The sequence below is a fragment of the Protopterus annectens genome, chromosome 4.part0 (assembly GCF_019279795.1).
Source record: "Protopterus annectens isolate FY-2018-M chromosome 4.part0, PAN1.0, whole genome shotgun sequence".
Lineage (NCBI taxonomy): Eukaryota > Metazoa > Chordata > Ceratodontiformes > Protopteridae > Protopterus > Protopterus annectens.
Genome location: NC_056733.1, coordinates 1,555,836,620 through 1,555,850,204, shown reverse-complemented (window position 1 = coordinate 1,555,850,204; position 13,585 = coordinate 1,555,836,620).

Genomic DNA, 13,585 nt, shown 5'->3' with positions numbered 1-13,585 from the left:
CACCTACATAGCGTGGATATTGACAGTAGAGACACACTGGTTGAACATGTAGATTTGTGTAGCCTAACCTATCATTGCCAGACTAACAGCTGCTTGGAAATATGTTGACAGTACTGGTAATGAAACAGGGTGCATATCATCTTTAACTCCAGTGTGACATCTGCTGTAGGCATGTAAGATGTAGGAAACTGCTGCCCATGTGTAATAGCAGGTTCATAGGTGATGGTGTACACTATCTGATTATATCCTGATCATGTTGATAGTGGCAGCAGAGTCTATTGATATCTGACTCTGTATGGGGAGTGTGTGTCTGTGCCCAACATAGCTCATGGTTCTGCTGGGTGTGTGAGTTTATACCCAGACAAGGATACAGCCCTGTTCACACTTGCATCATCTGTATTCAACTATCAGGATGTCATGTGGCCCTCAAAGGGGGGAGTGCTACTAAAGGTAGCTACCATGTTCCTGTAATAGCTAGTGTTGCCACGTCCATATTTACATGTGAGCATCACTGTCTAAACACCTTCATAAGCAGTAAGTATACTAAATACAGTATGTGGTACTTGTAGTACTGAATGCTCATACAGTCATTTCCACCACTCAGCTACTGGTGTTTACTAATGTCAGCTTTGTGTATGTAGCCATCCTGGGGGAATGCAATCTCTATGTCATGTACACTGCCAAACCCACCTAACACCACACCCCACACATTGTCTGGGATGCAACTACAGGGGTGATCTTGGAGGCAGTCCATACTACACCCATGACTGGACTAGACAGTCCAAAGGTGTAGGTTAACACATGCATCTCATCACCACAACCAACACATACCCTTACCAGAACACAGTAAGGACACCCACACATTCCACCAGATATCACACACATCCACAGAGGCCTCTAAGTATCTAGCCAAGCAAGAGGCCTCCCATGTTAGAATAGACAGACAACAGAATACAAAGACTGTACAACAAAGTTCGCATAATTGTGTCACATTTCAGAACATGTGGCCGGAAACATTGCCAACAGTACTCATTTGTGAATGCAAACCCTAGCACTATGTTACACACCAAGCTATATGAGGGCAAACATACTGTCAACTGCCTGTCTGCCATGATTAGCCACATACCCATACACTCCGACCACCTTTAGAACTAAACACATGTCACTGGCATATGCTATGTTGTTGCGCAGGACCTGTGATGCAGTAGCCTGGACTGCATGGAAACACATGTAGGAACTGTCAGGTCATGTAGCACATGCAGGTATGTCCCAAGGCCTGGGTAGCATTCTGCCAGTGGCCAGAATGATACAGCAGTACAGGGACAAGGATTGTAGTCCACAATCATGACATTTACTGGTGTAATTCAAAGAGTATCCAGCATCTCTGCCAAAGATAACATGGTTGATAGACCATGATGCTTTGCCAGACAGGGTTTGCACCTGTCACCCCAGAGAATCTGGATACTAGCAACGGCCCATGCATCCCCTATAGTGCCCTCATCATGCCAGGTTCAAGTGAAAGTCCACTGGTGCAACAGGGACAGCCAACTAATAAACTGTGGGTCTTGCTACTCAATGATACAAATCAGGTGCTCAATATGGACTCATGGCAATATGGAACATGGAGAACATACCTGTGCAGTGATTGAGATATGGTTCAATGCTTTGGAGAGAACCCCTGCATGGCCATGTTATAACACATACCTCACCTCTTGCTCAACATCCTTTATTGGAACACATGGGCCACAGGTGTGTCCATTATCCTGATGGATATGTACACCCCCACGCAAGTTGCACTTGCACAATGTAAGATGTATTATACTAAGAAACTACCTTTGTGCCAAAGTGTAATCCAAATTGCACCTTGTGACAGATCATCCACTATGCCTCAGAAATCCCAACTGTTATTGTGCTGTAATGGGGAATACCAGTTGTGAGACAGGACACCATAATCATGGCCACTCAGCTATCCCGTTATAAACTGGGAAGACTCATCATGTACCAACACATGTGCTCAATTCATGTTGGATGTCATCAACACCAATGACCTGGATCACCATTGTCACACCAACAGGGCTTACAGTATGCCACACATGGTCAGTCTTCAAAGACAATGTTATGCTCCTTAAGAGTGAAGTGGTGACTGTCATGGCACCCATGCAGACGTACAATGCATACGCAAATGATGGGTCCTACACAAATGCGCTTTAGGCACTCACATATGTGCAGTGATCATGCCATTGAAACAGAAACAGGATTCAAACAAACGCAACCATAAAGGCAAACTGGTGGTACCATGCCTAAACTGTACCACAGAAGGTAGTAACTGTTGCAAGGGTCAACACACATGAGTGGAAGTTGATCCATGGTCAGCCTCAGTAAGATGCAGATACACCATATAATGTCACGCAATGCTACTGTGAAACTACTCATCCACATATTATGAGGCCAAGCACAGAGAATTCCATAGCTGTGTCATGAAACATAATGGCAATAACAAGACCTGCTGTGCTTCACAGCACTATGGCATGAGAAGAACTGCACCTAAAGAAATAGCACCTGTTCAGCCAGATAGGGTCTTAGATAACATAAACACACTGCCGCCCTAACAGGTACACATTCATATAGCCATGTACACTACAGAGCCCCTATAATAACAACTGTGCAGGTACAAGCTGCACTCTCTAATACCATACATACAGGCTGCATGGGACCTGTCCACATTCCAGGTTATGTCCTACATAAATGTCAAAACAATCTGCTCCCCACATAAACATCTCATACAATCATAGCTTCATGTCAGGCTGTGTACACACTCAATGGTGCACAGCAACAGTCATCTGTTAATGTTGTCAATATCCGAGGGACCCTGGTATGTGTACAGCTGACCTGGCTACAAACAGTGGTATCACTGCATTGCATGACACATAATGTAACTGTGTCAGTACACGGGTACTCTGCACGGGTGTTGTAGGGATAGGTACAGTCCACCAGTCAAAGGTTACTTGGTGTTGTTCCATTATATGTCATACCACATGCATGGATGTGCGTTGGTGGTCTGAGGACATAGTGGTGTCTAAGGATTACATCCTAGAATGCAGCTTTTGACACTGTGACCTGCACCTGGCTCATCTGTGATGATATACGTTGGAGTACTGGTCTGTACATGTGAGTAGCCATTATGAATGTGGGGACACCACCACCTGGAGTGGCCGGTACCAGTGTTATGGCCCACATGTCTGGTTCTGAGTTATATGGTGGTAGTGCTATTGTGCACAACAGAGCCATCAGCCAGGTGTTCCTCACTGCACAGATGTCAGTATTCCCCATTGTAGGTTCAACAGTGAGCAGCTGTGATTATGACAGCAACACATCTAGTACTGGTTAGCATAAGCATACAATGCAATTGTCTTCTAGGTGTCATGGTGTTATCCTGTGTTTAGGTCATTTGCCTTGGAATGGCACTATATGGGCAAATATGAACGAGGTATTATCAACAATCCCTTGAATCATGGATGCATGTGATCTGTGACAAAGTCTTGTCTTCTGTCAGTCATGTCATCCCAGACTGACAGACACTGGACAACCTTGTAATTACAGCAGGACATTGGCTCATTGTGTTGGTCAAGCAGTTGCCATTCCAAGCATGAAATCACTGAGAGTGGTAGTATTGTGATTGTTATAGACTTATACATCTAAGGTGTCAGACAGTAGCAGATGTTGTGTTGATGATCAGTGTCAGATACATGTAATGCAGCATTCCTGCTAACAATGACAACTACTAACACCGGAGACCATTACAACATGTTCTGTATGTCTAACTGTATGAGCATGGCCACTGTGGCCTTCCGTGTTTAGAATCAGAGTGCATCCTAAACAGCCCTGTGCTACTAAGTGTATGAGCATGCCCAGTATAACCATCTATATCTGGACTAATAGTGCATTCCAAACAGCCCTGTGCTACTAAGTGTGTGAGCATGCCCACTGACACCTTGTATATGTTATGTGCTACTATGTATATGAACATGGTGATTGTAACCCTGTATAGTGATAGTAGTCGTCCATTCCACAAAAGGGCATACTCCTGTTTGGGATGGACTCCTACGTTAAACACACAGGTTCACAGCTATGTGCATCATAACTGTCAGCATCCCTGTTGATGTCCGCCATCCTAGAAGGTCATGATGACTGCCTTGGAATGTGTAATCTCCGCAGTGCCACTCGTAACTGAGTGGTACTGTAATAGTGATCTGTAGATAGGCAGGTGTTCTGATCCCGTCACTGGTGTGTGTGTGTGTGTGTGTGTGTGTGTGTGTGTGTGTGTGTGTGTGTGTGTGTGTGTGTGTGTGTGTGTGTGTGTGTGTGTCCATCTACTGGTGGACAGAACAATGCTTTTTAGAGTACTCTCACTCCGTATGATTCCTATACTCAACTTTGGCAAGGCTGATGATGTCACCCACCTAGGAATACTCCTCTGGGATTGATGTGACCCAGTGATCTCGATGGCGCATTCTGTAACTGTGTAATGTTGTAGTATGATAAAGTAGGTAGGTCGATGTTCTAATTCCAGACATGCCGTGTGTGAGTGTATGTGTGTGTGTGTGTGTGTGTGTGTGTGTGTGTGTGTGTGTGTGTGTGTGTCCATCTGCCTGTGGACGGAACAATGCTTTTTAGAATACTCACACTCCGTACGATTCTTATACTCAACTTTGGAAAGGCTGATGATGTCACCCACCTAGGAATACTCCCCTGGGATTGATGTGACCCATGTAATCTCGATAGCATGTTCTGTAACTGTGTAATGCTGTAATGTGATAAAGTAGTTAGGTCGGTGTCCTAATCCCAGACATGCTGAGTGTGTCTGTGTGTGTGTGTGTGTGTGTGTGTGTGTGTGTGTGTGTGTGTGTGTGTGTGTGTGTGTGTGTGTGTATATGTGTGTGTTTGTGTCCGTCTGCCGGTGGACAAATCAATGCTTTTTAAAGTACTCACACTCTGTACGATTCCTATACTCAACTTTGTCAAGGCTGATGATGTCACTCACCTAGGAATAATCCCCTGGGATTGATGTAACCCAGTAATCTCTATAGCATGTTCTGTAACTGCGTAATGCTGTAGTGTAATAAAGTAGTTAGGTCAGTGTTCTAATCCCAGACAGGGTGAGTGTGTGTGTGTGTGTGTGTGTGTGTGTGTGTGTGTGTGTGTGTGTGTGTGTCCATCTGCCGGTGGACAGCACAATGCTTTTTAGAGTACTCACACTCCGTACGATTCCTATACTCAGCTTTGTCAAGGATGATGATGTCACTCACCTAGGAATAATCCCCTGGGATTGATGTAACCCAGTAATCTCGATAGCATCTTCTGTTATTGCGTAATGCTGTAGTGTGATAAAGTAGTTAGGTCGGTGTTCTAATCCCAGACATGGTGAGTGTGTGTGTGTGTGTGTGTCCATCTGCCGGTGGACAGCACAATGCGTTTTAGAGTACTCACACTCCGTACGATTCCTATACTCAGCTTTGTCAAGGCTGATAATTTCACCCACCTAGGAATACTCCCCTGGGATTGATGTGACCCAGTAATCTCGATAGTGTGTTCTGTAACTGCATAATGCTGTAGTGTGATAAAGTAGTCAGGTAGGTGTTCTATTCCAAGGCATAGCAGGTGTGTGTGTGTTTGACAGTCATATCCTATGTGTTGGTGGCTATGAGTGACTAGTCACTGGATGTGTTGAGGAGCGTGTTTTGTTGTTTCCCTATATAGTGGCCATAAATGTCACAATCAGCCAAGAGACTGGGTTGACAAGACATACCCATACATTTGGCAATAGGCCTGGTGAGTACTATCAGCAACCCTAATATTACTCTGAATACAGTCTGAACCCGTGTGTCGCACAGAAACACACTTGCCTTGGGATTAACCCCAGTACACAATACAGGAGTTGCTGGTGGTTTCCTTTCATTCCTGTCTAATGCTTTGGTGTCATGAGGTTTGTTCTTGAGATATATATTCTATATCTATGTATGTGTGCATATATCTATCTCTCTCTCTCTCTCTCTCTCTCTATATATATATATATATAGACATTAACACAAATACATCTACGTGATGGAATATGTATCCTATTCTGTTGAATGCCTGTGCTGGATGATATGTACATGATAACATCTGATGTATGTATATCTGCCATGGATTAGTGGTAAAGCACATCATCTGTGGTGTGCAGGGTCCTGGTTTTGAGCCTTGCAGAGGCTGGTTGTTTTGTTGCTGGGCAGAACAAGGGCCATTGAATAGGTTGTGAGTAAGGCACTTTTAAGCAGTTGTGTGCAGGTTTGCATGATGGTAAGCGGTGGTTAGTTTTGGGGAGGCTAAGTATGGGTCATGTAACTATGTATTAGCAGGCAATCCTATGCAAATGGAGTAAAGGATAGTGAATCCTGGTTATCCCCAGGGTGTGGGGCAGGTCCCAAGAGTGTATGTGTATAGATAGCCGGGTGCAGGACTCGGATATGGGTGACATCATGGGGGTGTGTCAGGCATACTATACATGGATTGGAGCCTTCTGACTCGGGATTGCTCCTAGCTTAGCACGGCTAAGCTAGGGGTGTGTCTATATCTGCCTAGTGCAATTGGGAGGGACAACAGCAGTAGGAGAGTAATCAAGGTGAACTAGCTGACCTGACAGGTGATATAGGTTCATAGGTTGGTACTAGGCTATCGGCCCTAGGGCCAATGCAAGCTTAGCCATAACAATTCCTTGGATATTTCTTCCCACAATATTTACTTCTCTAGACCCCTGTCTAGCAGGGCGACTGACATGATGCCCGGGTGAATTTCCTATCTCCCATCCAATCATTATGTATCAGAATCAGCCGATTATAGGGGCAGCAAACCAGCCCAGCCCAGAACACTACTATAAACTAAGTAAACACCTTCTCCTCTGTTCTTTCACACTCTACACCACCAGTGTATACATGTGGGGAAATTTTAACAAACAAACCTATGAAATTAGAAGGGCTGCAGCAGGCAACATAGACCAACATGTGCAAGAGGCTGAGGGTGGTGAAGATGTGAATGCTGCTGAACAACCCTCAGTAAGGAGACAGAGAAGAGTGTACAGACTCAGGGCAACCTACCAGAGGCTACATGAGCTGGAGATAGTGGAGTGCTATAGGGTGGACAGAGACCTCCTACAGCAGATTGTTGAACTCTACCGGCCACACCTGACACATCAAACAAGCCAAGGGGAACCCATCCCAGTGGATACCAAGGTATGTGTAGGCCTAGGTATACTAGCCACAGGTACCTCCCAAAGCACAACTGGGGATATCATGGGGATCTCACAGGCATCAGCATCCAGAGTATTCCACCAGTTCCTGGATGCCATGTCAGCACATGCGAGTGAGTACGTATATTTCCTCAACACACGTGAGGTGTGACCAGCAATATGCATCTCTTCCACCAAATAGCAGACTACCCTGGGGTAGTGGGTGCTATAGCCTGCATGAACATATGCATTAAAGCACCACCCAGTGAGCAGGGTAGGGCCTACATCAACCGCAGGGGCATTCCCTCCATCAACTCCCAGGTCGTATGTCTTGCCCAGGGCATTATAATGAATGTGTGTGGTGGCTGCCTTGGAAACTATGATGATTCAGAAATATGACATCTGATGCAGCTGTACCACAGCTTTGCCAATATGGACATTCTCTACGGTCACCTAGTGGGGGATGCTGGGTTACCACTGGAGCCGTGGCTGATGACACCCATCAGAAATGCACACACACCTGAACAACAATGCCAAAATGAGGCACACGCACAGGCCAGACATATAATAGAGCATGTGTTTGGGATGCTCAGGTCACGGTTTCTGTGTCTGGACACATCTGGTGGAGCCTTGCAGTATTCACCAGCTACATGCACCCAAATTGTTATGGTATGTGCTATGCTACACAATATGATCCTGCGGAAACAGCTGCAGCAGAAACAGCATGGGGCAGGGCCACACAGCTCCTCCCCCCACCAGTGCCAAGGCCTGTACAGGCACAGAATGGCTCAGAGGAGGAACAACCTGAGCCTGCCCCAGTAGGTGTAAAGAGGCATGCCCAGTATGACCTGGCCTTGGCAAAGAGGAAATGCATAGCATATGCACTGACACATTAGGTACCCAGGGAATGTCACCCTCTCTGACTCGCACAGACAGTAAAAGGGATGCCAAACATGACACTAACTGTGCTCAGCCATGTATATGGAGTGTACTATGTGCATCTGACATAGGCATCCCTCCAGCATCATCCTCAAGTCTGGCACACCCTCAAGGTAAGACAATCAACCTACCAATTGCCAAATGTAGTAGAATGTGTCGGTACCTATAGCTATGGTATGGATGTGAGTATGCAAGGGAATTGGGTGGCCGGATGTTCAGGCAGTAGACAGTAGACATCCATAGTGGCACCATGATATGTGTAACACATACTGGAGTCACCATAGTAGCCAGTACTACACAGAATGCCAAAACCCACTGCAGGTAATGGGCTGAGCATCATGTGTGTCCATAAGACCCACACAAGTCTCAACCAGCTGGACAGGTGTAGACCGACACAAACAAATGCTGTACTATGGCCTCTGAATGTGCTCTATGGGTAAACCCTCCCACAGACCCATGCAGACAGAATACAGCAGGCGAGACAGTTGGATGTACGTTGTGAAGGCTAGGAAGTCAGAAACTAATATGTTGGAAATTAAAGCTAAGATCTGTAGTACACTGGTATGCCTCTAGCCAGCACAATGGGTAAGACTACACACTGAAATGGTGTGCCTGACATACCAGTACAGTACTAGCAAATGTGTATAAGTGTCAGGTGTGCCACACATCCAACATACACTTATAGCAACAGTCAGGTGTGCCCCCCTGCTCCTTTGTAGGAATGTAGATACAGTCAGGTGCCCCCCCCGCTATGCAGAAATTAAGAAACAGTCAATGCCAAATGACCAATGGATACCCTGCAGACACAGCATGCTACCTGTCGGTGTACAACACAAAGGTCAGCACCACAGTACAGACTACCTGGACATGTAACACATGCAATACAGATGGCCATACTGGGCATGCTCACACACTTGAAGGTATGAAGGCAATGTCAGTCGACAACATACTGAATGGTCATACTGGGCATGCTCTCACACTTACACACATGAAGGCCATTTCTGCAAACACCAGTGGTCGGACATAGCTGGCGGTCACAGTTCATAGTGCAGACACATGTCAGTATGCACCACACCTGCCTTGCACACACAGTGGATAGGAATATAGGCATATATGTAAGGACAACACACTAATACGTCTAAGGTAGATGGACATAGATGTGTGGAAGAGGGTGACTGTGACAAGGAGCCATCCACTCCTGTCCCATCCAGCACCCAGCCAAAGGGGCCCAAACACATGAGGTGCAGATATCATTCACTGCAGATACTAGCCACCTGCATCTGTCAGCATGTCAGACTATGTGGTGCACATGCCAGCTTTGCAACATGACTGTACAGGGAAGTAGTCATCTAGTAGCTGTATACATGTACCTGTGAAATATGGCCCCATGTGCACCTGCATATGGCATGTCAACCCCTACATGACTGGGTTATGGCCTATGCACACACTTCCCTCCCCATAGCGGTATTATGACAAGCCTGCTGAGGTCATCCATTGTGAAATACACCTTTGGGAGAGCTGTAGCTCAGTAATTTCCATGGTGCATCCCATAACTGCATACTGCTGTAGTGTTATACTAGTTAGGTAGTAGTTCTTACCCCAGACTTGCCAATTGTGTGTGTGTGAATGTGTGTGCATCTGTCTGTCTCAGAGAAATGGTTTATAGGCTACCCAGAGTCTGTACAAATCATATACTCACCTTTGGCAATGCTGCTTATGTCACTCACCTAGAAATACACCTCTGGGAATGTCGTAGACCAGTATTCTCTGTTGTGCATTCTGTAACTGCATATTGCTGTAGTGTGATAGAGTAGTTATGCCAGTGTTGTAATCCCAGACTTGCCAACTGTGTGCGTGTGTGTGTCCATCTGCCTGAGGACAGACCAATGCTTTTAGAGTACTCACACAAGTCATATACTCACCTTTGGCAATCCTGTTGATGTCACACACCTAGAAATACACTTCTAGGGCTGCTGTAACCCTGTATTCTCCATAGCACATGCCTTAAATGCATATTGCTGAAGTGTGATACACTAGGTAGGTAGGGGTTCGAATCCAGGGCATGGCAGGTGTGTGTGTTTGACTGCCAGAGCCTGTGTGGGGGTGGATGTGAGTGTCTTAACCACTGGACATGTAGGGGAACGGGTTTTGTTGTTTTCCTATATGGTGTCTATCTTATGACACAATGCCCACCTCACGAGGTGTACAGATGTCAGTCAGCCGTGAGACTGTGTTGGCAAGCCATACTCCTACATCTGGCAAAAGGCCTAGTGAACAAAGTATGCAACCCTACTAGTACCCGGTATATGTCCTGAACCCATGTGTCATACACAAACACACTTGCCTAGGATATCCTGCTATGTTGCTAGTACCATGCACATGGATGACAGATAGTAGGCATGGTGTGATTGCAGTGGGCTACAGAGGACATGGCACCCTGTACATCGGTACAATAGGCACATAATTGCAGACAATGTGCCTTCACTATGTTCTCCACAGGATGCCTGCAACATATGTAGTGCCATCAAATGTGATCCACAGAGGCCATACAATGCCGTACACATGTGCCCTGTATGGACGGATACCACTGACACCAGGGAATACCTGTATCATGCTATCAATGCAGGTCCAAGTTCGACCTGCTGACTATAAGCAGGTTTCTCCACACCAGGCCAGTATTGGCATATCGGAGTATAACAGTCTGTGTACACAACATGTGCCTGCCTACCAGGTACACCTGTATGTGTCACTGTACACTATTGTGGGACATGCACATCCCAGGCAATGTACATGTCAAGGACTATCAAACACCGACATGTCATGCATTGCAAAGCTATGGCCATACACAATGGTAACCAGGATGTGAGGGCAGTTCATGCAGTACTCATCTGTGTGGGACATTGTAGCCTCTACACCCGTGTACCACACTGCACACCATAGTCAGGTGGTGTGATGCCAAGGAGTACCCCTCACCCAGCCTTGTACAGCCATCTTGCACAGCCAACCGCTACACACCCCTGAAGCAATGCATACATGCATGTCAGTACTGGCACCTTGTGTCTGCGTGTGGGTTATGATGCTCCCAACCACAGACACTCCCAGTATAACCCACATTGGCATGCCAACAGATGTCAAACACGTTCACATGCCCTAGCCCATAGAACCTCCAGCTATCCCCTGTGGTGCATGTAGTACCTGTGCATTACTGCAGTGTGGCAAACTAAGTAGTTAGGGAGTGTATTTGTGGCCCTGGCAAAGTGTGTCAATGCGAGTCCATTAGAGAGTGTGGTTGTGGTGACAATGGCATCCATTCACGTGGACAGCCATTTGTGCTACACCTAATGTATGTCTAGTATATCTCTGTTGCACATGTCTTTCACCAACACACATATATGTTCTTACAGCACAGCAACATGTTGGCTTTGTGGCACATGTAGTAACTGCATGCACTTGTAATAGTAATGACTAGTCAATCAGGGGTTTGACCCCTGTACTGGTAGGTGTGTGACAGACGATGCTTAGGCTATAGCCTCCAAGCCCTTCTCTGATGTATTCTGTCCCCTCAACACAATCTCAGGTGGATGTGGAGGTGTACACCTGCTCAGCAGCAGCATGTGTATTGTAAGTGATGGACATGATTAGGTGATGGCCTCTGCACCTGTTGCAGTCCTCCTCTAGCTGATTGCGTGTGGAACAGCTGTGATGATGTTTCCATAGCCATTCACATGATAAATACAGTACAATATGTAGGAACAACATCTAGGTGTTTGGCCATGACAGTCACTGTGAGTGGTACCTGGATGTGGTGTTTGGAAACGGTATCACAGGTGATATCTGGATGTTCCGCAAACATCATACACAGTGGGAAATAGCCTAAAGGCAGGAGGGTGATATGCCAGACATGACTACAGCATGTAAGTGTAGCTATGCTTCATTGAGACTACTGCCTGTTTAACATGTTGTGTGTGGTAATGGCTATTGTGCATGTTTTATAACAGACATGACAGTGCTCTGTTCATGAGGGACCCCCATCTGTAGGGCCATCTGTGGACTGGTCAATGTGTGAAAACATTTGTTTCATGTGTTACACACTGAACACACATCTGTACACAGCAGGAGCATAGTGTGAGGATTGCTGCCAGTACATGGTGATAGGGATGTGTTACTGCCATCGCATCCCTGGGTGGACATATGTCACATGAAACAGGGCATGACAGACACTGTCTGGGGTTCTCAGTGGCAAGCCAATAATGGGCCACTGTTCATAGCTGCAGTCAAACATCTTCTACACTTTGTACAGATATCATGCAGTATCTATGCATGTGTTGTGCTCCCTCTGCAAATGAACACCATCTGTTGTGTTGGGTTGATGGTCATATTTATACATACTGTTGTAAGTAATCCTGAAGGCTGTTGTCGATTACTAAGCCATATCTTTGTTTAAACTGCAACACCATAGACTGTATGGGTTTGGATGTCCCGGCAGAAACTCCTGTCACACTTCAGATGACCACGGCACTGGGCACCAGCACATCTAGGGCCCAGCCTTGGTTCTCAACCTCTTTTGGCTCTGCACCACCTTCTGGTGATACCACCACTGAGGATGGGGCCTGTCTCCCCTGGGAGCAGGGCCAGACGGGAACATGTCTGCTGTCATGTGGTCCCGGACGTGGTACGTTGGGGGCTCAATAAGGGGTTCCAAGGTCAGATATACAAGCTAAAGGGCAGAGTGTCACATTTACAGGGTGAAGCTGCCCCTCCTGGACAGCCCCTAGCACTGCCTCCTTTGCAGCTGTTTTGGTGCAGTGGTGGCTGCCCATAGCTGGGGACCTCCCTCCCACTGTTCCCATGGGCTTGTAAATGTCAAACTCCCCTCCCCATCTGAGGTGTATCCCCCCACATGTATCATATACCAACCCTGTATGCTGTCTTGTGTGTGATCCTACCCTACCTATCCTCCACTGGCATACATACTCTCCTTCCACCACATCCCACTCTCACCCTATGGAAACATAAGGCCAATTGGTTCCTAGGACAACATGTGCCCCATACATAGCTGTTCATTTCACACATGTGCCCACTGGACACATGTAACCCTTGTAATATGCATCACAACATACTCCTGTTATCCTCACCCCTGTCCCTCAGGCTCATGATCCTGGAATGCACATCGCTCCTAAATGGTCCAGGTACACATGATGCGGATGACCCCATTGTACATGCAACACTACCGGTCCCTATATGGTTACCCCATTTACCTTTATCATGATGATGATGTTGCACACAGCACCTTGCAAGGGTACTGTTCTCACATAATGATTGGACAGGTACTGTTGTGTTAATGTACATTACATGCACAGAGTGATGTATACGGCCAATGTACAA